Genomic DNA, 25,492 nt, shown 5'->3' with positions numbered 1-25,492 from the left:
AAAAACTTCCACATGTAATACCCACTCACTGTGGGTAATTGGCCCATCTGGAATTTTACATGCCAGGTATATGTGCTGTTACAAATGGTTATTTAAAGTAGAGCCTTGCCTATTCACAGAATATCTGCTCTTGTGGACACAAGCAACCATTTCTTAGAACCTGTTTCTGTGAACTAACCAGACAGGAAACCACCCTCGGTTTAATCCTAAATAATAACCATAATCTGATGCAAAAGAGAAGTGTTGTGAAACATTACATGTGCTAGGAAACTACAAGCAGGATCCAGCATAATTTTTTTTTAACAACAAAAGAGAAAATGTTTTAAAAACGAAGGAATTGGTTTTAAAAAAAGAGGAACAAAGAGAAAAAGTCAGATCTCTTACTAATGCCTGAGATAATTTAAAATCACAATAATGGAAACTCAAATAGAAAGTATTCCACAATGCAAGAAAGGCTCAGCCAAGCTTAGGAAGAAAGAGGGCACCATGGCTTTCTAATCACATCCAGGAAGCTATAAAAATTTAAGACTTCTTTCAGGAAACTGGAAATCTGCCCTAGGGAGAACACAGAGGAGCAGAAACTCTGGTAAAAAGTATAAATTAATAATACCGAATATAAAATAATTTGAGGAATATATGGCAAAAAGCATTAAGAGCACCTAAAAAATAGCTGAAGGAAAAAAATCATTCAAGGAAGCAAAGGACAACAAAGGAATAAAGGGGAGGTTCAAAGATTTTGTGCAGATTACAGAGAAACTGAATGAACTTTTGGTGTTTGTTTTTACTGCAGAAGATACTGGACAGATACCTGAGCTTGTACAGTACTTACAGTAATTTATCTTAGAGTGAATTGGAAAAACTAAAGCAAACTGAGGAAACAGATATATCTGCTCCAGGATAATTGGTAGAAATGGTAATAATTTTTTAAAAAACCAAACAAAGGCAAAACAAAACAAAACTAAGCCTACAGAGGAACAAACCTTGCTTGAAGAAAAACATTATTGCAAAGGTAAATCCACCTCACCAACTTTCTAGAATGCTTTTGAGTATCAATCGGAACATGGACCAATTGAATGTTTGTGTTTGAAATGTACTTGAATATTAGTAACTCAGTAGCTGTGCTGTTGGTTTTAGCTCCGAGCTTGACGATTTGGTTGCAAACATTTTGTCACCATTTGAGGAGATATCATTAGTGCACTTTGAACTGTGCTCGTCTGTCCAATACCAACGCTTGGACAGATGAACACAATTCAAAGAGCACTGACAATGTCTCCTCAAATGGTGATGAAACGTTTGCAACCAAATCACCAAGCTCAGAGCTCAAACCAACAGCCCTGAGGCATGTTCATTTTATAGCTTTGAAATTGTAAGATAGGAGCTGGGAGGCTATAGGAATTGAATGAATGAATGAATAAATAAATAAATATTCATACTACATACCTGGAATTCCAAAAAGTCTTTGACACAGCTCCTCATCAAAGGCTCCTGAGTAAACTTAGTGGCTATGGCATAAGAGGGCTGTTTTCATAGACTGCAAACTGGTTAAAAAAAAAAAAAAGCACAGAACAGAACAGAATACATGAGCGGTTTTCCTGAGCTTCATATTACATGTTTATGATTTTTTTAAAAAAATACTCCAGTTACAGGATATATAAACTATACTAAGGGGGAGGGGGACAGCTTCTAAACATAAATGATCTCTACATACAAATCAAATAACAAATAGAAAATTACTCCATTGCCCAAAAGGATTATTAACTGATTACATTTATACCCTATCTTTTGGCATCTTTGTGATCAAGGAGGCATACCTATGGTTGCCTCCTCCCATTTCCCTCTTACTGTTACAATTATGTGACGTAAATCAGTTTGACAGAAACTAACCTAAAGTCAATTGTAAGCTTCCATGGCTTAGGGCGGACCAGAAATTGTGTCGCTCCATTCCAAGTCCAATATCTTAACAACCACATCACACCGGCACTCTTAATTACTGAGTTAAAGTAGCATTTGGCTCACTTTGCATGGCCAATATGGAACAGGAGGCTAAGGAGTGGGGGAAATATCTCATCACATTTTTGCATTTGTAAATTACAGTTTGTTTCTCATCACACAAAAGCTGCCATTCTATTTACCTAGCAGCAAATCTTATTGAACATCCCCCTGAATGGATATCCATTGCTCTGAAAACATAGAGAACATACAGGTTATACACATACTGTAGGTCCTCAATTTACAACCATGTGTTTAGTAAGTGTTCAAAGTTACAAAGGCACTGAAAAAAGTGACTTATGACCATTTTTCACACTTACAACCATTTCAGCATTCCCATGGTCATGTGATCAAAATTCAGGTGCTTAGCAACTGGCGTGTATTTATGATGGTTGGAGTGTCCAGGGACCATGTGATCACTTTTGCAAACCTCTGACACAAGCGAAGTCAATGGGGAAGCCAGATTCACTTAACAGCCATGCCACTGTCTTAACCACTGCAGTGATTCACTTAACAACTGTGGCAGGAAAGGTCATAAAATGGGGCAAAACTTGCTTATCAATAGAAATTTTAGGCTCAATTGTGATAATAAGTCGAGGGAGGAAGGGAGGGAGAGGGAGAGAAGAGAGAGGGAGGGAGGGAAGGAGGGAGGTGGTGGAGGGAGAGAGCGGGAAAAAGAGGGGGAGGGAGAGAGAGGGAGGGAGAAGAGGAGGAGGAGGAGGAGAAGAGAGAGAGAGAGAGAGAGAGAGAGAGAAGGTACATTTATTCACTGTATTTTATTCCATTGTAGACCAAACTCTTACTCAGTTTTGCAGGCACATGCTTGCTCTTTCTCTTTTTCTTACAATTCATCTCAAGCTTCAAACTGGCTACAGTATCTGCTTTTAAAATACTTCTTTTTTCAAAGACTTGAATGATTACCCAATTAAATATTTGTGAAACATTTGTTCATTGAATTCTTTAAAACACCAAGCTTTTAAACTTTTGTTTAAAGTTGAAGAGGTGGGCCAGGGAAGAAGAGATGGGGTTTTGTTTTGTTTTGTGTTGAATTGGCCTCATATCAATCAGCACTCTGCCAAACCTTTTCAAGTGCAATGTTAAAAACAGATTTCTCAAAGTACAATCCAAGGAAAAGATAAATTAGATAGAGTAGGACATCAACATGTCAATTCCTTTCCTTCATTTTCCCCTAGCATCAAAAGGAAAAGTGAGCAAAAACATACCTAAAAACTGCAAAGCCTGGAGAAACATTTATAATTTAATAATTAGCTTATTATAATGGGAATGAGCGGCTTCCAGTACAACTGTTCAGGTTATGGCAGCCCTTTGAGTAGGCCAGGTCAAGAAAGAGACACTACAGGGATCCATCCCAGGAATCCTGCTTTATTGTTCTCTCGAAAGGGTGCCCAAAACTTTTACTGCCCTTTTCAAGGACAATAAAGTCAAAGCAGTCTGACTCTCTTTCTCACAATCTCTACTTTCCCAGAACTGGGCAGCTGTTTCCTCTCTCCCACCTCTTCCTCAAGGCCAGAGCTAAATTCCTCTACAGGTGATCCCACATAGATATGCTCTGGTTCTGTTCAATATCAAAATTCTGCTCTGGTTTAAAGTTTTGGATTGGATGGGCCTCCAAAGAGAGGAGTTGCTCTCCTGAATGCAACAGGTCATCCTGAGTGTCCTATGAGCAGAAAGATGGTGGATATCAATAAATAAATTAAATCATTAGGATCAGCTTAATCAATACCAGAGGTGGTATTCAGCAGGTTCTGACCAGTTCTGGAGAACCGGTAGCGGAAACTTTGAGTAGTTCGGAGAACCAACAAATACAACCTGACTGGCCCCGCCTCATCTATTCACTGCCTCCCGAGTCCCAGTTGATCATCTGGGTCTTCTTTGGTTGCCCTGCACAGGACAACGGAGCTGGAAACCAAATTAGTGGGGTGGGGTGGGGAGGGAATCAGATTTTTGCAGTATCCTTCCCCCAGGAGTGGGGTGGGGATAGAGATTTTACAGTATCCTTCCCTTGCCACGGCCATTAAGCCACATGCACAGAACCGGTAGTAGAAAAAAAATGGAATCCCATCCCCGATCAGTACCATCCGATTGGGAGAAAGGATTGGTGAAAGCATTTAAAACTACACTGATCCATTAGTTCCAGGGGATGCAAGACATAGAGAACGAACAGAAGTGTTCTCACCTCATTATGTTTGTGTTATATTCAAGCTATATATATTTGGACAGAAGTTCATAGTTCTTACGGTTCTTTTCCCTTGATGCTTAAGAAATCCAGGCAACCTCTGGGTTTACTTCCTTGGGGAGTTGTAAGACAGTAGTCTGAGGTCCTATAGATCCAGTGTTCTAATTGCTTCATATCTAGCCAACCTAGCCATTATGGTATTTCCCTTCCCAGCCGCTTTAAAAGAACTGAAAGTTCCCAAAGTTGGAGGAAACAATCTCCATTATATAAGCAAAGATGCGAACTTATCCTCATTTCTAGGATGTGGTTAATTCAACTCAAACTCAAAGTCAGATGATGATGGATGGGGCTGGAGGCAGCACAGGGGAGTCTGTAGGCCTTCTATTCATGTCTTGCACTATTCTTTGGAGAAACAAGAGATCTTCAGTTTCCACAGCAGCCAGTCAATTTGGCTCTGCTCTTAGTTGCTTAAAAACTACCCATTGCCAAAATAAATGGTTTGCTATTAATAGATGAAAAGCACTGCAGAATTTATTGAGACAGCATACCTCATCTTGTGTATTTGAAAAGAATCAAGCGTGTTTTCATGGCCATCAGCCATCCCAATTGGCCCCTGCAAATGACAAACAAGCTCAGTTTTTCTCAACTTGGCACACACACACACACACACACACACACACGCACACATTCCAAAGATATTAAGGACTGCAAATCCCAGCATTCCTAGACACTTGCAGTCTCCTTAAATCTGGAAAGTGCCAGGCTGAGGAAGGCTGTGCTAGTGCAAGGCGAGGACCAGCAGCCTGCAGTGGAAAAAAGAAATTGTTTTCCAAAAAGAAGCCAGCTGTGCTATACAGTTGCATTGCTGCTCCTGCTGTGCAAAAAGTACTGAATCAAACATGTTGTAGAACAAATACCAATTTCCAATATTAATGGGTCTTTTAAAAGAACTGGCCTCCTGACTGTTAACTTGTATTTTGGTGGGGTTCAAATTTTTGCAAGTTGCAGTAGCCAATTCTGCACTGCTGGCTTCTTATTGGAGTCAGCAAAAACCAAGAATGTTTTTTTTAAAAAATAAAATAAAATAAATGTATATATTACCCATCTTACTATTTAGGGTTGACCCTAAAGGCTGATATACAACGTAAAGCAAGTTGGCAATCTGGGATTGGTCATTGTCAATTATATCTAGGGATTGTGGGAATTGAAGTGGTACAGTACATTGAAATGGCATCATGTTAGAGAAATGTGTTACAACAATTGCTTTATTTTCATGCATTTTACAGAGAACATGTTCTTATCTGGGAAATGGGATACAGAATTGCAGCCTACATATTAGCAGTAACATCCTTCTTGGCAGATACTGGTTTAGAGATACCATTTTAAAATGGTTGTAGGCATATTTGACTGTATCATCTCAGAAGATAAAACTAGTAGATTACTATTCAACCTTTAGCTTTGGTTCTATGCATTTCTCTGAAAAAATCTATCAATGGCTGGTAGAATAGATCATTCAAAGTATGGAGCTGGTTTCCAATGTAATGCCATAATTCTTTTTTTCCCCATTTGCTTCAAGGGGGCTAATTTACTGGTGCAATTGCTAGCTCTCTCTATTTCCATGAGCATGCATTTCCCAAGTGTTTCTTGGTTTCAGTAAAATGTTTTAATAATATAGATATTTTGTCAGCCAAAAATGTGATTCCTTAGTTTATTTAATAAATAGATGTTGCATCTCTCTATTATACGAGGTAGGACTTGGCTACTGATAAAAGATCAACAAATGGTTCAGTCTTTTGCCCAATTTCTCAGAATTCCAACCACTCTTAGTAAAGTTTAGTTTCTATAATGGCACAGGACTGCAAACTAAAAGAATTAATGTTACATAAAAAATTAAATATGAAGAATAGGAATAGGAAGGATAGAATATTAAATCAAGAGAACAACTGGCTGCAGAGCGATATAGTTTACAATGATTTTTGAATGTACAGTTAAGAGAAAAGTTTAAGATAGATAATAGGACATTTTGAACTGAGCAGAAGACAGAATTTGAAGTTGAGCCATATACAAACAATGGACATGTAATTGCTAACATGCATAAGCTTTTATTGAAATTGGAAATGAAAAAAGAAGTCAGAGACTATGATAAAAATGATAAAAGAATTTTAAAGATCAACATTCAAATGAAATCAGAACTTTTCTTGCCGGGATTAATGGATAGTCAGTTAGAAAACAGCCATGAAATATTATTTTATATATGGTTACTGCCAGGGGTGGGATTCTACTAGTTCGCACCTATTCACTAGAACCGGTTGTTAACATTCTAAGCAGTTTGGAGAACCGGTTGTTAGAAGAAATTACTGGCCTAATCCTGTAAGGAAGGCAGGAAGGAAACATTCTGGTGTTGCTTACAGAAATTGCCTCTCTGTTAACCCTTATTACATTCTTGGCAGGACTACACTTCCTGTCTCAGGAATGTCTCTGGAGTTTTTTCCTCTCCTTTGCTGGTACTTTGCTTGTGTAGAGTGATCATTTAAAGTTACAATGGCACTGAAAAAAGTGACTTATGACCATTTTTCACACTTACGACTGTTGCAGCATCCCTACAGTCATGAGAGGCCAGGTGAGGAGATGTGTGCCTCAATGTGAGTGATATTGAGTTGGCCATACCCAGCCAATAACATGACCACCAAGCCATGCCCACCACCTAAGCCACACCCACTACCTAAGCCACGCCCACAGAACTGGTTGTTAAAAATTTTGAATCCCACCCCTGGTGGGATATACCCACAATGAAGGAATGATTGGTGAAATACCCATAATGAAGATGGTTGGTGAAGATGAGTTGACAAAATTAATTTGTAAGAGAAAGACCAACAACTATATTTATCAGTGACTAGAAATCCTTTATGGACTTTTTGTTAAAAAGAAAAAAGAAAAGAAAAGAAAAAGTGAACTTGGGATTTATAGGTTTGAAGATTAGAAAAGGTAGCTTATGGAAAGAATGTAATTATGATTAGAGAGAGATGGTAAAATATAAATGCATTTTTGACTACTGTCAAAAAAATCACAAGCCTTTCATAATAATTTTTCTTTTTCTTTTTGTTTTTCATTACCTTTTCTATTTACCTTTTTTACTATTTTTCTTTATCTTTATTTTTCTTATAGTTTTTATTTTGCTAAAAAACTAACACACACACACACACACACATATATACATACACACATATTCTTAAGTTTTCACGGGTACTTACATGTATGGTATTCAGCTTTGTTCGGGTATTTTCCCACGTCATTATAGTTGTGCTTTTCAAGTTGTAGCAGCGTTTCGGCAGAAACTCATCTGCCATCATCAGGCTTCTGTATTGTGTTCGTCTGACGAACACAGATGAACACAATACAGAAGCCTGAGGATGCAGATGAGATTCTGCCGAAACGTTGCTAGAACTTTAAAAGCACAACTATAATGACGTGGGAAAATACCTGAACAAAGCTGAATACCATACGTATGTACATACGTACATACATACATACATACATGAGGAAGTGATCACAAATTAGTTTTGTAAATTAACAGAACACTTCTGCTTTTGGTTCATATGTCAATCTCAGCTAACTCAAGTCATACTGGATATAACAAACGTAATAAAACTTAGAATGTTCTTTATATAAAAATGCATTTACACAGGATCTTATAACTAGCAAAAAGAGAATCAATGGGATGAAACAGAAAATCTCCAATGAACAAATAAAACAGCAAAGTAATTGTTAATAACAGAATGTGGATGTTTGGTCTAAACCAGTCATTTATTCATTGGACATATTTACAAGTTCTGAAATATATTTTCCAATTTCTCTAGGATGTGTCTTCCACGATCTTAGATGTTAGGATCTTATCTGTAAAACACTCTCTGAAACAAAGAATGTATTCCTTTCTCTATTAAATGAAAGGCTATTACAAGTTGCAACAGGCTAGATTTTTAGAAGACCATACTAAGTTATTATAAAAGTAAATTAACAGAGCAGATCATTAACTTAATCACATCACAAACAGATTGCTTCATTAGATAAGAAGGAATTTCAGCTATCCTTTTTGGATACATGAAATGATTCCAGCATAAATTCCTCTTACAGTTTTTCCTAATTTATTTAGTTATTTGATCATTCATGTCTCATGTTTGACAGATGATCATGAACAGATCACTTAACACAGCCTCATTTCCAAAATGACAATACATTTCTCTGGAAATTATCATCAGTAATATACATTCTTGAAATAAAGCTTTTTTTTTCTGTGTTGCTTTCTAACATTTTTTCCACGATATTCACTTTTTTTTTCTCAAGGTCTATGTCTAAGAAGTATAGAATGAGTGAGTGAGTGAGTGTCAATCAGTCAGTCAGTCAGTGAATGAATGAATTGGATCTCCTGTACCTCCAAATGAATTTAGTTCTGGGATCAAGGAGGAAATATATCCAGGTAGCAGACAAAGGAATATATGCTTTTTTCTCAAGTTCCTGTTCATTCTCTTGCCAAAAACCTTATCTCTACTCCATTCTGCTAATAAAACAAAATTCTGTTTCCTTGGAAAGTATATGTATTTCCTAAACAGATGGTGCTTCCCTAGGGGTGCACTAGAAATTCTCTTTCAATCAATTAAATATTCTCTGCACAGCAGTTGTTAATAGATATTTTAGGATTATCCCCAGAATTTGGTGTCCACACTAAAAGTCATACATTTTGCAGCTAGCTGGGTAGGGATGTACGGTAGTTAGAATACAAGTTTTAGTACTGGTTAAATTCAGAGGTGGTATTCAGCAAGGTCTGATCAGTTTTGGATAACTGGAAGTGGAAATTTTGAGTAGTTTGGAGAACCGGCAAATACCACCTCTGACTGGGCCTGCTCCCATCTATTCTCTGCCTCCCGAGTCCCAGCTGATTATCTGGGTCTTCTTTTGTTGCCCTGCACAAGAGAACAGAGCTGGAAAGCAGGTTAGTGGGGTGGGGAGGGAATGGAGATTTTGCAGTATCCTCCCCTGCCATACTCACCAAGCCACACCCACAGAACTGATAGTAAAAAAAATTGAAATCCACCACTGTTTAATAACAAATTTAGAACAATAAATATGAAATCTTTCTATTATGGAGGAGTATTACACCAACACATCATATCAACAAAATTTTGCTAAGGTATTTTTGAGATATGAAACATGTTTATTGTACTGTATGACAGCTAATTCATAAATTCAGATTACCTGGCCTTTGGGACAAGCAGACATCCTGTGCTTTGTTTTAAGGGAGATTAATATAAGTAGATCATTGAATTTCAACCTTTGGTCAGATGCAGAGCTGTCTATGAACCTCCACTGCTAAAGGCTGGGAAGCAGTGGTGGTATGCTACCAGTTCAGGCCGGTTCTGCTGAGCCGGTAGTGGCGATGGGCAGCGGAGACCACACCGGTTCTCTCCACTGCTCTGCTGTTGGGCCCACCCACCCGGGCTCCTATACTCACCTTTACCCTCTGCTTTTGAAGCACAGCTGCTTTGCATGGCACAGAAGAGTACCACGTGGCAGCTGCTGAAGTGACCGGGAGAGGGCAGGCTTGCAGGAGGCGAGTTGGAACACGTCTGCGCCTGCACAAAGTGTGTATTTGGCATGCGTGTGCATGTAAAGCATGTGTATGCACGCAAAGTGCACCCACCAAGCCACGGCCACTGAAGTGGTAAAGGTTTTTGAATCCTACCACTGCTGGGAAGCAACATAAATTGTTCTTTCATAAGATGCTGTAATCCTGACTTTGTTGGTGGTTACTTCCTATGTTCAGGAGGTTAATCAGAAGCTTTGGGGAGGCTTTTGCAAATGTATGGAATTAAGTTTATGCTTTGTACCATTGCTTTATCCTACATCTTTCAGACAATTATTCTCTGCAGTTACCACTGTATTTTAATGTAGCTTCATTTGGGAACTTTTTTGTAACTGTGGAGCAGACTATGCATAAGAAAAACCACAATTTTATGGGGTGTAGAGGTGTCGCTGTCGTGAACAAAGTACTGTATGTGTGCTCTCAGAAAGTCAGATAATACAACATAATAAATAACATTTCACAGGGGTAATTCCAGATGTTAATTCAGTCAGCAGAGCAGCAGACAAGGAGATAATTTTGACATGCTATTTGTTAACCTCAGTTATCTTAACACCATGTGCATGTTACAACTCAGAAAGTTATCTCAAGGCTGTATGTTGTTCAGTCTTATCTAAATGGCAAGTGGAGACAACAAGGCTTAGTTATGAGACAATATGGGCTAGATTAAACCCTCCCCATCACGACCCATGAATGTAGCTCAAATTCCAAGTATTTGATAGCACCCTAATTTACAGGGGAGATGAGAAAAAAATATCAGGCAAACAATCAATTTTACCTATTTTACATTTCCTTTCACCTGTTGTCTTTCCTCCTCTCTCTCTCCTGGAAAAGCAACTAGCTCTAAATGTATCATCAGGTAAAAGTGGAAATCCCAAAGAAGTGCTGTTAAGGAGAACATTTTCCCAGCAGCAGAAGACAAGGAATATTATTTTATTAGAAATAATACTGGTTAGAGCAGTGGTCACCAACTGGTGGGCTGGTCCACGAGAAAATTTTGGTGGTCCACAGAGAAATGTCACCCCCCCAAAGCAATTAATCCAGGCTGCGTGGGAATACAAGGCTGCACCACCCACATGGCCCACCCATCCGCTGGCCCCTATTCTTTGGCCGAGCACAAACCTTACCTTGCATAGAGCCACGCAAACTGGAACTGGAAGGTAAGACCAATGGCGGGGGAGGGAAATCCACCCCGGTGTGGCTTGCTGACGTTGGTGGGAAAGTCTGTCCCACATTCCAGAGCTGCAGTAGTCAGAGGACTGGCCCTTTGGTCATCCCGGAGCAGTTCCTCCAGTCTATGGCAGGCCGGTGCACCTAGGTGGAGGAGCAGCTGCTCCGGGATGACCAAAGGGCCAGTCCTGTGACTACTGCAGCTCTGGAATATGGGACTGACTTTCCCACCAACGTCAGCAAGCCACCCTCAGTCAAAATCCATATTAGTGGTCCGTGGGGTTTAAAGTTATGAGTTTGGTGGCCACTGAGGTCCAAAAGATTGGCAATCCCTGGGTTAGAGTAATACTTGCTAGAAATTATACTTGAAGGTAACATAACCATGAACACAGAGAATAAACCTACAGCATAGTTATAAGGAACTACAGACATACTGGCTAACTAGCAACTAGAGATAGCAAATAAATGACTAGCAAAAAACCAGAGTTTGCACCTATTCTTACAAAAAGAAACACAAAGTTCTCCTTAAATTACCACATTATGTACAGCTACCCATAGAACCTACACTGCTGGGATCACTGTTGTATCATTGCTGAAGCCCCATAGCTACCCTAATTAAAACATACAGTATAAAGACTACATTGTCCTAATATTTCCTTTGAAGCATCAAGTGTGATTTCAAAAATGGAAACATGGGGGTAAACAGAGCCAGCTACTAATCCCGATCTTACATGAGGAATAGATTTTCCTTTTCAAACACTATTGTACGAAGTGCTGAACATTTTGCAAAATTAGTACATATGTAGGACACTCTTCTAGAAAAAAATCTGAAGTGACTGATTCCTGCTCAAATTCAAATAGCATGGATGTCAGAATTAGATCAGAACTACAAAGCTGAAAGTGAAAGGGCAAACAATGTTATTGGTCATATTATTTAAAGCATTTCTGAGTGGGAGAGATGACTGTACTAAATATATTTATAGTCAGTATAGATGATTTATTTAATATTAACCTTCACATCACTGTAAGATATGCTTTTGACATGAAAGCTGACATGTCAAAAAATCAAATGAAAAGTTATTTATCCTTTGTGTGTTCAAATGGCAAATTTTATTGTTGCAAGCACGGTAATGCTACCAGGGTGCTATACAGCTCCTGCTTCAGGCAAGTCTTAATTAAGTACATATTAATTAATACATCTGTGTGGGTTAAGCAGGGTACTTTTTCCCATTACCTCCTCTTCATTTTTAATATGCTTGGCCCAGTACAAGAAATATAACTGACTTTATACAATAATTACAATAAATGTATATACACTTGATGAAGTATAGTCCTCTGGTTTGGAACATCTTTTAATCAGCTTCCTTAAAAGCTTTATCCACTGGTGTTAATGGATTAATCTATGCAAGCTATGCAACTAGCAGGTGTTAATAGCTAGACAGATGTTGGCATCTGTCCCAAATACTGTTCTAGGCAACAACTAAAACAGCAAAATATCTCAAGTTCACTCTCCCTAAATACTACAACTATCCTATATTAAAACCTGCTTTACTGTACCTTTTATAGGAAAATCATAACAAAGTAATACGGACACTGATTAGGAATGTTATTGGATATCTTGATGAATAGGTATGTTCTGGAAGATCAGGACTCAAATTTCACATATTTGCTACTCCATCTGTAAACTGAGGCACCAATTTACACTGATTGTAGTTATGTTGTGTTAGATATTAAGATATCTTGATCACAGTGGCTTTTATTATGTAAATTATGAATATTTTGTGTATTTCAGACATTGAGCACTCCAAATGAAGATAGTAACTATATCCTTCCTTCCCTCCCCATATATTTGTAGAGGAATTGGTCCACTTCTAGGGTATCATGATTTGTACAGTCAACACAACTTTGCTCATCTGACTTGGAAATTCAACTCTAGTACAATGTCATTGTACAAGTCTTAAAATTTTAAAACAATTAGTTGAAAACAATAATATATATAATGTCCATATTCAGTAACCTGAGATATCCTCTAGCATTTCTAGAGGGGAGAGTATATATTTTAACGGTAATTCTGATAATAACGGTAATTCTGCATCTCACTAGCTTGTTGTTTCCACTAGTCCCCAAGCATTTGTCTAATACTCTTTTTTGGTTGCTTATTACACTATGATCCTCATGCTCAATTAATGTTAAAAAATTAATATTGTCAAACACTAGAGGACATTGCTAAGCACTTATAGTTAGACTGCAATCTGTGTTGTATGTACGTTATGCTCAATTACCACATTCCAAATTACACGATTAAACCAAAATGCATTTTTTCAGTTTGCATACTTCATTCCACATCTTCACAGCCATTAGCTTTTTTTCAATAAAATATAGATTTCTAGGAAGCTGAATTATATAAGATTTTTATTTATTTTATTTAATGGTTGTATATGGCTGTCGGTCTCAACCAAATAACTCTGGGCAGCTAACAAAACAAATGAATAAAATAACAGAAGATGTACTGTTTGTATTTGTGTATGCATACATCTAAGTGTAAATTAAAATGATAGAAAACATCTTGTGAAACACAAACAGCTTCCCAACAGGGTCAACATTTAATTCATTTATCATGTATATGAAAGCTAGCACTCTGCAAACTAGCATTCTGGAGAATTAGAGTACAGTTTCCAGAATCACGAGTCAGCCTAGCTATTGTATTATCTAGGCTGGCTGGGAATTCTTTTTTAAAAAAAATTTTTTATTGGTTTTTAAAATAAACATAAACAAACAAAACATAAAAACATCAGACCATCTTCCATATATGTACATACAGTGCGCCAGTTGGTTTACAAATTGTTTTGTGCTTCCATTTCGTAGTCTTCAGTTACAATTATATTGTATATGATCTCATATTTTCAATCCAATATTAAATACATTGGTATCATTATTAATCAATCATTTGACTATACTTTTATTCATTCATGCTTTGGAAAATAATCATATTTTACTTAATTTGTTTTGTGACAATTCATATTATCATCCCAAATCTATCCTAAAAACATTTTGTAGATATAATAAGAAAAGAATACATCTTTATTTTCTAAAAGTCTACATATTTTGTTACTATAGTTTATTGTCTAATCATTGATAGAATAGATCCCAAACTTTATAAAATTGTTTATCATCCTGTTCTCTGATTTCAAATGTCAATCTGCTCATTTCAGCACATTCCAATATTTCCTTAATAATTTCCTCGTGTGATGGTATTTTCTCATTTTTCCAGATTTTAGCAAATAAAATCCTAGCCGCTGTTAATACATTTACAATCAGGTATTTCAAATCTTTACTATATATTTCAGGTAAAATTCCCAATAAAAATATCTCTGGTTTCAAGTCTATATGCTTTTTTGTCATTTTTTCCAACCACGTGTGGATTTTAGTCCAATATTTTTTAGCATCCACACAAGTCCACCACGTATGGTAATATGAGCCAGGTGTCTGATGACATTTCCAACATTTTTCGGATTTATTCTTGAACATTCTTGCTATTCTTGTCGGGGGAAAATGCCACCTGTAAAACATCTTATACAAATTTCCTTTATATGCTGTTGACATTGTCATTTTATAATTTTGAGACCACAATTTTTGCCATTTCTCTAGATCAATCCCATATCCAAAATTCTTCCCCCAAGCAATCATAGTTTCTTTAACTTGTTCTTCTAATTTAATTTCTAATAAATATCCATACAATTTTTTAATCACCTTTTCATCAGTACCTGTCAAAATCTTATCTAAATCAGTCAGTTTATGATAGAAACCTTCTGTTTTAAAATCTTTATCAAACCTTGAATGTATTTGCACATATGAAAACCAATTCATCTTTATACCTTGTTCCTCTAGTTTTTGTATAGATTTAAGTTCACCCTTTTCATTCAATATTTCACCATATCTAAGTGTTTGTTCCTTTTTGTATATTATAGAATAAGAAAATGCTTCAATAGTCGATAACCAGACTGGAATTTTCAAATAACATTGTCTTTTAATCTTCTCCCAGTTTAACCACAGAGACTCCCGTATATAATGTTTGGCTGAGAATTCTTAAAGTTGCTATTCCAATGTATCTGAAAGTGCCATATTTGGAAAACAGTGCATCAAGCAAACAAAAGGAAGTTTGAGAAATCTGACAACTGCACACAGTGTAAATACAATTTTCCCAAGAATGGAGAGAGTGGCATGCAATTTACTGCAAACCATGGATTGGAAGAAAATGCCAGTTGCCTGTTCTTGCAAAGTCATGACTGTTACATACTTCCTTCTTTTCTTTTAGGTATATGGTTGTAATGTGCTTGGGATACAAGACAATAATCTTTTGAGATCTTGAAATTTGAAAAAAAAACTGAAGGCAATCAAAAAAGAGGCTGAGAAAAGTCTGCATGACTAGACATTATCAGTGATGATATAAGCATAAACTTACAAAAACTCGAAGAAGCCATTTCTGATGGTTTTTATTTATTTATTTATAACGTTTATAGAGTTGATCATCTTATAATCAACTCTAGGCCATTCCCAATCAAAAATATATAGCCCTAACAAAAGGTCCATTAGGTCATGAAGAGTTGGAAGCAAACAAAAAGAACAATTCATTATAACAAACTTTAGAACTCAAAAAACAAAAGCAAAATACTTTTGAGTTTGTACTTTTTGAAAACATAACAAGCCTTACCTTAATACCGACGGTTTTTAATATTTCAGAGCTAATGTGTCCATTTTGCATGTAACCTATGCCTTCTGCCACAGTGAGGGAATCTTAATAAAGCTAAAATAATTTACAGTGGCTCTTTAACTTTTAACAGCTTAAAAATACTAAAGAAAGCTTGTAAAATATAAAGCTGCTGTACTGTGCTCTTTTATTGAGGAATAAATTGATGTGATATCTCTGGGATTTATTTTTTTTATCCAATAGGGCCCAACAGTCAAAACCATAACTATTTTAAACTACCAAGCTAAATCCTAACAAATGTAAAGTTAATTCTTGCAACTCAGTCAGATATTAGGTTTGTCCACTGTTTAAGGGCTGTATATTAACATATTAAAAGTTTTTATAGTATAACAGCAAGGCTTAATTCAGTAATGCAAAACAATATATATAATCAAAATACATTAATTTAAAAAATTACCTGCCTCTAGCAACTCAAATTATATATAGAATAGCAGAGACATTATGAAGAATGATTAGAGCCACCACCGCATCAAACTTCTCTTTGCTAGGCTGTAAAGTACATTATTATCAGGAGTTGATTGTTGTTTCTGTCATTAACCAATCTAAATTTTTTATCCTAGGTCCTCTAAACCATAGCCAAAGATTATCAAAACCAATGATAGGCTTTCAACAGCTTGTCCAGCTGAAAATCTCTCTCAAGTTGAGCTGCTATCAGCCTTGCATGAACTGACGTCAGACTGTTGTTTACAAGTGATGGAGTTTTGCCAAGTTCTTTCTAGTGAATTGAAGACAGCAGCATTGTCGTACTCTGTGGATTGTGCAGAAGCAAAGAACAAGTTCTTTTTGTCCGTGATAGACCTTAGTGATTGCATGCTTGGAAAGATACACACAGACACACACACACACACACACACACACACACACACACAGCTTGACCGTGAACAAATCAAATCAAATCAAGTTCTTAAAAAATAATAATATCCATGCTGACAATTAAGGGGGGAAATACTCTATATAAAATCTTTTTTCTAACCAAACTTAATTCCTGCATGCTTCTAAGTTTAAGAATTTATAGTCTCTAGTAAACAATCGTGTAAGGTATGGAAGCACCTAAAAATATGCTTCCTTAAATTTAGTACAACTACATTTTCAAAAGCTGTAATTTGAGACATGAAATATGCGGATGCTGGTGTTTCAGATGGGGATTTTCTCCTTAAACTTTAGATTATTTTTTTTTTCATGTATTTAACAGCAAGAAATGCATAAATATGAAGAAACATTCTGCACCCCCCCCCTTTGTATGAATCCCTTAGAAATGTTTTAAATAGCTCACGTTCCTTCCTCTTTTGGTAGCTAGGAAAGCCCCATGTTAGCAAAATTTTCAGTGGAAAGCAGTTTGTCTAAAAGACTCTCGGTTAAAGAGAATAAAGTATAATTTCCTCTCCTTCCCTTCCCATATGATTAAATCACATTATTCTCATTTGGCACTTCTAAAATACAGTGATGCAGATAAAATTTAACAACTTTAGCAAGCTCACACTTTCTCTTTGGGTACAGAGTTTTCTGAAATAAGATTATTCTTTCTTTAAACCTAATATAAAGAAACAAAGCATGTTTTGGATGGTGATTTCGCCTTATCTTTTAAGGCTGATTTCTTATTATGATTGGGACCACTGTGGTCTGGCTAGAAAGCATTATAGTCTTACATTAACCAGAATGGCCATGTTAAAAGCTGACAATGATTCTTCAGACACTACTACCAATGTAATATAGAATTCTCATGTCATTGTGTAAATACGTTACTGATTTTTTCTCAAACTTTGGCTTTAGAAATTTATTTACTTTTTAATTGAAGATCTATTCTAGAAAAATGAATATATAGCCATCTAACCATCACCATTGCAATAGGCAAGTGGAAGACCCTTGTGTCAAGATGTCTCACAATTATTGTGGTTCCCACAGCAAGCTCCTGATTTTTTTCATGGTAGGTTCCTCAGTCTCTACAGGTGAAACATATATATCCCTGACTTGTATCAAATCTGATGTAGCTAAAATAAATAATTTAGTTAATACACTGTTCATAAAATAAAGGGCAGAATATTAAAAACACCGTTTGTAATACAGTATATTTTCCTTTAAAAATTCAAAGAGACATGTACAGTATAGATTCCGTTATCACATTTTGATCAAACTATTTGTTTTTGCCAATATTAAAGGATAAGGTTTTACCACAGTAGTCATTACATACTTCAATTTAAACCTAACCTTTCCTTTAAAATTGAAGTAAATTATACCAGAAACCAGAAAGATCAAATCCCATCTTAGCCATGAAAACCAGCTGGGTGACTTTGGATATGTGCATTACCTTGAGTTATTTGTAAGAATAATAAGGGCAATATTTGTATTTATTTGTTTGTTTGTTTAATTGGTTAATTAATTTATGTTGCCCATCTCCCCTATAAGGTGAGTCTTAGAAGCTATAAGGTGATTCTGGAATACAAATAGATAAACAAATAAAATAATTTGACTTAATTTAGTAAATGAAACTGAAATCTTATTGAAACTTCTTCAGACTGCTGCCAAACAGATGCCATTATTTTTCTTGAAAAGCAAGCTTTTTGCGTATAAAAAGCTGCACAGTGCAGATAAACGTTCTAGTCCAACTTGCTCCCTATTCTCTTAGTTTTATAAAGACAGAACAGTTTTTTGATCTGTTTATAATATAGGAGATTGTCCAAAATGATCCTTCCTCGTTTGAAAAAAAAATATTATGCACTTAATATTCTATAGGTAGGATAGCTGGAAAAATGTTTAAAAATGCAAAATAAAAAGTAAATACAAGCTAAGAAAAATAAAAAAGATTAAAAAATGAAAAGTGCAAAGAAAAAAGTGGGAAAGATACAAAACAGTGAAGAAAAATATATAAAGAAATTACTTTCCCTTCAACAAGACATATACATATAATTTCAGTAATTTCTTGCCCAAAGATCTCTTCCCGTATTTCAACACTTAAACTTTGTAACTTAATCTTAATCAAGGTTATCAGAAATAACAACATATATATTTTAATCAAATAAATCAGTTCCATATTCCCTTTGTTTAAACACTCAACTGTAAAAAAGCAACAAAAATTCTTCTTCCCACATCTTATCTCTTATCTATAAATGAATCTTTAAAGCCTCACCATTTGAACTTAGTCAAGAAAAATCCATTTAAGGACAACCAGAAATAGCAACAAATTAAAAATCTTGATCTTTGATCTCTTCATCTTAATTTCTTATCATTTTCTCTTTGCTGTCTCTCAGAAACTCATTCAGAGGTTTAACACATACCAGAATTGACACTTATACTTTAACCTTAATTGAATAAGACAATTTTGTAATCCTTTCCTTTTAAACAATAGTTTATCACTGAAAATACAAAAAAGCCCCTGTCCTCTTCACACATCTGATCTATGAAAAGATCTTAAAAAGTCTCTCATTTGGTCTTAGTTGAGAAAAAAACCATTAAGAGTCACTAAAAGAGCTTATATATATATTTAAACTTGATCAAATAAGCCAACTTTATATTCCTTCTTTTTTACTTTTAAAAATCCTGAATGTCTATTTCCTTTGAATAGTGCCCTAAATGCTGATTTTATTTTATTTTCTCTTTGTCTTTTCTCAAGAACTCATTGTGGGCGTAATACCTAGAGTACATTCAGACCCCCTTCACTTTTGTCAGTTTTGTTATGCTGCAGCCTGATTCTACAGTTGTTGACATTCATTTTTTCCCTCATTAATTTACATTCACTCATTAAAAAGAAAAAAACTGAATTATTACATTGGCATAAGTATTCAGATGCTTCACTCAGCACTTTGGCAGCAATTACAGCCTCGAGTCTTTTGTGGTATGATGCGACAAACTTTGCACACCTGAATGGGGAGATTTTCTGCCATTCTTCCTTGCACATCCTCTCAAGCTCAGTCAGGTTGGATGGTGACCTTCAGTGGACAACCATTTTCAGGTCCATTTTCCGAGATGTCCAATAGGGTTCAGGTCAGGGTTGTTGTTGGGCCACTCAACCCTGGGACATTCACAGAGTTGTCTCTAAGCCACTCCTGTATTGTCTTGGCTGTGTGCTTGGGATAGTTGGGATAGTTCTTATGTTGGAAAGTGAACCTTCAGCCCAGTCTGAGGTCCTGTGCGCTGTGGAACAGGTTTTCATTGAGAACATCCCTGTACTTTGCTCCACTCAGCTTTCCCTCAACCCTGACCAGCCTCCCAGTCCCTGCTGCTGAAAAACAGCCCCACAGCATGATGCTGCCACCAACATGCTTCACTGTTGGGCAGGTGATGAGCAGTGCCTGGTTTCCTCTTTTTCAATATCAACTTTTTTCTTGCCTTTTAAAAATTCATCTCAAAAACAGCCTATTCCCAGATGTATCCTCTTCTATCTCTTCTTTTAAAGTTGTTTTCATGGTAGCAGAAAGTTCTTGTACATTGTATATTGTTGCCAAATATCCACAAAATTTTCCAAAGTTAAAATACTACTCTACTCTACTCTATATAGTAATATAATATATTGGACAGAACTGGAAAAGAAACTTAAAACAGAAGAGCCTTTTCTCTTCATAGGGAAATTCCATCCTAGGCTTTATTTTTGCAGAATGAGAGTATACATCACATGTATATATCACATTATTCGCTTTTGGGGTAAGCAAGGTATACAAAGTACAGAAGAAGAAACAAGTTGGAGAAACTAAGGCCCACAATTTATAAGCCACCTATTCAATTAACCAAGGGACTCTGGTTGATGTACATGTTTAAACAAGTAGAAAGTACTAAAGAACAATGTCTATCTGTCCCCTTTTGCCAGGGAAAGAAGCATGAAGAACCAAATAATAGAACCTCAATATGTGTGTGAGGGTCACAATTCACTCTGCCCCAAAAACTATTGAAAAAGCTACATTTATGACAACATGCAGGGCTGTGCATACTTTAATTGAGACAATTTGCTGTTTTTTAGAAAGGATTTTAATCGAAAGGTGGCTTTTCTGGATCAGGGCATTTCAGAGAAATGTGTGATATTTTAATGTTTTTTGTAAATTTTATATTTCCCAATATGGAATTTTAGTTTTATCGGTTCCCTTGTAGGAATTATTTTATGATGTAATTCATGGAGTATTTTAATTGTTTTTATATCACCCTGAGGCCTCCAATTACCATGACTTATAAATTGAATTAATTAATTAAATGATACTAATACATTCTTTCTGGTATACATTTTAACCCTTTTATTCCTAACTAAACTTGCACCTGCTTTTCTCTGTACCTACAATATTTGCCAAATCTATTCCATAAGATCTGAACTTTCTGTATACAAACACACTTTCATTTAATTTCATTTATTTATATTTTATGTATATACTTTATGTGTCTGAATGGTCTAACAGTTGGCAACTCCAAATCTCGACCAACAAATGCTCTGTCCTACACATTGGTAAAAAAAAAAATCAATATACCAAATACAAGCTAGGCAGATATGACCTTGTTGATGACCCTCACTCTGTCAAAGACATTGGAGTTCTCATATCGAATGACCTAAGCGCCAGAGCTCACTGCAAGAACATCGCAAAAAAGGCTTTAAGAGTTGTACATCTGATCTTCTCCTCTGGTAATACTGATTTGTAAACTAGGGCATACACAACTTTTGCTAGACCAATCCTTGAATACAGCTCCACTGTCTGGAATCTGCACTGTATATCAGACATCAATACAATTGAGCAAGTCTAGAAGTATTTTACAAGAAGAGAACTACACTCCTCTGTTCGCAACAGAATACCCTATGCCAGGGGTCCCCAACCACCGGGCCGTGGACCGGCACCAGTCCATGGAACATTTCCTACCGGGCCGCCAGTTTGCTGGGCGCCGCCATCTTGTTTGATGAGAAAGTGCTTCCGGGTGAGCTTTTCCAGTTGGAAAGCGGCGTTTGGGTCCTGAAGGAATCCTCGCGCCTTAGTTTCATCGAGGGGGGGGCTTCGAATGAAACTAAGGTGCGAGGATTCTTTCAGCACCCAAGGCAAGGCGAGCTGAGCGACCGTCCTGAAGCTGTCCCGAAGCAAAGCCCATCAACAAAGGTACAAAGGAGGAGTTGAAGGTGGCAGGGAGAAGCTGGGGACAGCTGGCTGGCCAGTCGCTCGGCTCGCCTTGCCTTGTCATGCATGCTGATGCTGGTACCGGGCCACGGATCATTTTGTGATGCCAGTACCGGGCTGTGGCACAAAAAAGGTTGGGGGCCATTGCCCTATACTACCAGACTTGAGATTCTAGGCTTAGACAACCCTGAACTACGTTGCCTAAGATTGGACTTAAGCATAGTACATAAAATCATATGTTACAATATCTTACCAGTTAATGAATATTTCAGCTTTAACCACAACAACACAAGAGCACACAACAGATATAAACTAAATACAAACCACTCCAAACTTGATTTTAGGAAGTACGATTTCAGCAACAGAGTGGTCAATGTCTGGAACTCACTACCTGATTCTGTTGTCACCTGCTCAAATCTGCACTCTTTTACCCTCAAACTAACCTCTATCAACCTCACCCCATTCCTAAGAGGTCTGTAAGGGGTGTGCATAAGCGCACAATCGTGCCTACCATCCCTGTCCTATTGTCCCCGATTATTAGTTCTTATTTCATGTATTTAAACATGTTTATTCTTGTTTCTATTATATTGTAAGCTTTTGACAAAATAAATAAAATAAATACTTTTTATCATTTATTTATTATTTTCTAAGTCACCATCTTCCACCATGGCTTTGGTTAATCAAGTTTTTTAGTCTTTGTAGTAAAAAAAAGTAAGGTCTAGGTTACTACCAGTAGCTTTAGTTGCATCCAGGCCACATGTCGCATTTCCTACAAAGAGTAATGTGTAAGTATGGACATATTTCAGGCAGTGCAGGTGGTTTTCAACTAATGATCAGACACTTAGCAACCATCCAAAGACAACCTGGATTTGAACTTCTGAAATCAGCCCCCAACCCCTTTATGGTAACATGACTGTTTTTCGGGTGCTCAACAACTGGCCTACATTTATGACTATTTGCAATGCCCAGCAGTCATGTGATCAGAAGTTAAAATATTTTTGCTAGAAACTGGCATTTTCTTCTTGTTTCCAAAACCATCTCACAGTGAACAATGCTTAACGACTCTAGCATTTGCACAATTACAGTTGTAACTCAAGGACTACCCATATAGGCCAAGAGCAAACAGCTCACTACTCTGTACAAGCTAGGCTCACTAATCTTGCTTGTATAGCTCCAACAGTGGTTCCCAAACTTTTTCAGTCCACTGCCCCCTTGGTGCTACAAACGCATCCTCGCTGCCCCCCACTCAGGGGTGGGATTCAAATTTCTGTTGGTGTGGCCTAATTTGAGGTTGTGGATTGCTGGTCACATGACTGGGTGGGCATGGCTTGCTGGTCATGTGACTGGGTGAGCGTGGCCAGGTGACTGGCAAACCAAATACAAGTGGTCCTCACTTAATGACCAATTGTTTAGCAAGTGTTCTAATTTATGACTGGCCTTCCCAGAGCTACTTGACCAGTTTTTGGAGTTTTGACCGCTTTAGATCAGGGGTCTAAATCCCATCGCTGCCTCTGTGTGTGAGAGAGAGGGAGAGAGAGAGGATGGATCAGATCTCTCTCTATCTCTCTCTCTCTCTCTCTCTCCCACCAACGCCAGAAAGCCTTGGTGATCTTTGAGGTCCAAAAGTTTGGCGACCTCTGATCCAAAGGGATGAGCCTGAAAGAGGGAAAGAGAGAGAGAAAAGAAAGAGAGAGAAAAAATAAAGAGAAAGGGGAAAGAAAAAAAGGGACAAAGAAAGAGGGGGGATGGAAGGAAGGGACAGAAAGAAAAAGAAATAAAGGAGGGAGGGAGGAGAAAGATAATGAGATAGCTGTTCTAGTCCAGTCATCTGCTCCAGCAGGGTTAGAAGGGAGTGTGTGTGTGTGTGTGTGTGTGTGTGTGTGTGTATACTTTTTGTAATTTACCAGTACATTTTGGTTCTGCCTTCTTCAGAATTGGCACTGTAATACATTGGGGAAAAGTAATTTTTAGGGTGGTCCAATGGATCCTGTTTAAAGCCTCAACAAAATGTGAGCGCTTCCTGATAGTCTTGACCATGTTTCATCCACAAAACCTTTAATAGAAGCCAAAGAGGTTTCAATGTTCTGGCAAAGAAGTTTCAATGTGGAAAAGGGCCTCAGTCTAAACTAGGCCTCATTTCAATCTTATGCATGAGCGCTCTCTCTCTCTCCCTCCCTCCCTCCCTCAAAGACTGGCTTTGCTCTACTTTCCCAATGTACCTGCGGGGCCAGTGCTTCGAACATGGATGGATGGATGGATGGATGGATGGATGGATGGATGGATAGAGAGAGAGAGAGACAGACAGGCAGGTAGGCAGGCAAGTAGGTAGGCAGGAAGGAAGGCAGGCAAACAGATAGACCTTTTGGATGTATGGATGGACGGATGGACAGACAGACAGAATGCGACAGCGTTGGCACTTTGGGAAAGTGGTGGCAGCAGCTTTTCCCAACGTGCTGCCGCATTCAAGGCACCAGTTCTGGAGCATTACTACAGTCAATGTGTGAACCTACAGGGCCAGCACCTCAAATGCCCCCCTGCCACCTCTTAGCACCCCTCTGCTGCCCCCCTTGGGGACACTAAGACGTGGCAGGGGGACAGTGCATTGAACGCTGCTGCGGTGGCACATAACGTGCCACCGCTTCCACATTGGAGGCGCCGGCTCTGGAGCGGTGCTACAGTCAATGGGTGAACCTGCAGGACCGGCGCCTCGAACGCCCCCCCTGCCACCTCTTAGCATCCCCAAGGGGGCCAGCAGAGGGGTGCTAAGAAGCAGCAGGGGGGGAGCGCATTGAACATGGCTGTGGCGGCACATCATGTGCCACCACTTCCTCATTGAAGGTGCGGGCTCTGGAGCAGTGCTACAGTCAATGAGTGAACCTGAAGGGCTGGTGCCTCGAACACCCCCCTGCCACCTCTTAGCGCCCCTGCCAGCCCCCTTGCCTCTTAGCGCTCCCCTAAGGCATCCCACCGCACCCCAGGGGGCGGTACCGCCCACTTTGGGAACCACTGAGCTACAAGCTAACATACTGTTGTTCACATTACATGAGCCATGGTGGCACAGTGATTAGAATGAAATATTGCAGGCTAATTATGCCAACTACCAGCAGTTCAATTCTCACATGCTCGAATCAGCCTTCCATCCTTCCAAGATCGGTAAAAATGAGGGGCAAAATGCTGACTGTAAACAGCTTAGAGAGGGCTATAAAACATTGTTAAGTTATATATAAGTCTAATTTCTATTGCTATTGCTATTCTGTAACTAAAAGCTACGTTCACTTACTGGCACACAGTCATGGCATATATTATAAAAACTAACAAAATATTTTATGCTACATAAAATATAAAAATGTAATTTATAAGACCTACTATTTTGGGGGATACAAAAACAACTAACATTATACATTTCAAATCATACACACACACACACACACACACACACACACAAATATATATATATATATATATATATATATATATATATATATATATATATATATATATATATATATATATATATATGCATCTTTGGTTGTTCGGGTTTTCTCCCGCGTAAGATTCAAGTATCTAGGCAACGTTTCGATGAAGTCTCATTCATCATCTTCAGGCTTCTGTCTCCGGCTCTGTGCTTCTCAGAGTAATGTGAGATTGCAGCTGCT

At 37.6% G+C, this 25,492-nt stretch overlaps 1 protein-coding gene across 6 annotated transcripts in view; it reads right to left on the bottom strand.

Annotated features, from left to right (window-relative positions):
• Nucleotides 1–25,492, bottom strand: part of SERTAD2 (SERTA domain containing 2) — a 152,005-nt gene that overhangs the window by 92,962 nt on the left and 33,551 nt on the right. For 4 of the 6 annotated variants that reach the window (XR_015740664.1, XR_015740665.1, XR_015740663.1 and 1 more), the window contains exons 2-3: nucleotides 4,735–4,799; nucleotides 1,441–1,538 (exon numbers count right to left, since the gene is read on the bottom strand). The exons of 1 other annotated variant lie outside the window; for it this stretch is intronic. The gene's annotated coding sequence lies outside the window, so the exon portion shown is untranslated. The remainder of the gene's footprint in view (nucleotides 1–1,440; nucleotides 1,539–4,734; nucleotides 4,800–25,492) is intronic. One more of the 6 variants, XM_026712911.2, reaches the window with a different exon arrangement.

Source organism: Pseudonaja textilis, chromosome 1 (assembly GCF_049901715.1).
Source record: "Pseudonaja textilis isolate UNSWEBS1 chromosome 1, rPseTex1.2, whole genome shotgun sequence".
Classification (NCBI taxonomy): domain Eukaryota; kingdom Metazoa; phylum Chordata; class Lepidosauria; order Squamata; family Elapidae; genus Pseudonaja; species Pseudonaja textilis.
Note: the sequence above shows the minus strand (reverse complement) of the source record. Positions and strands in the feature narration are given on the sequence as shown.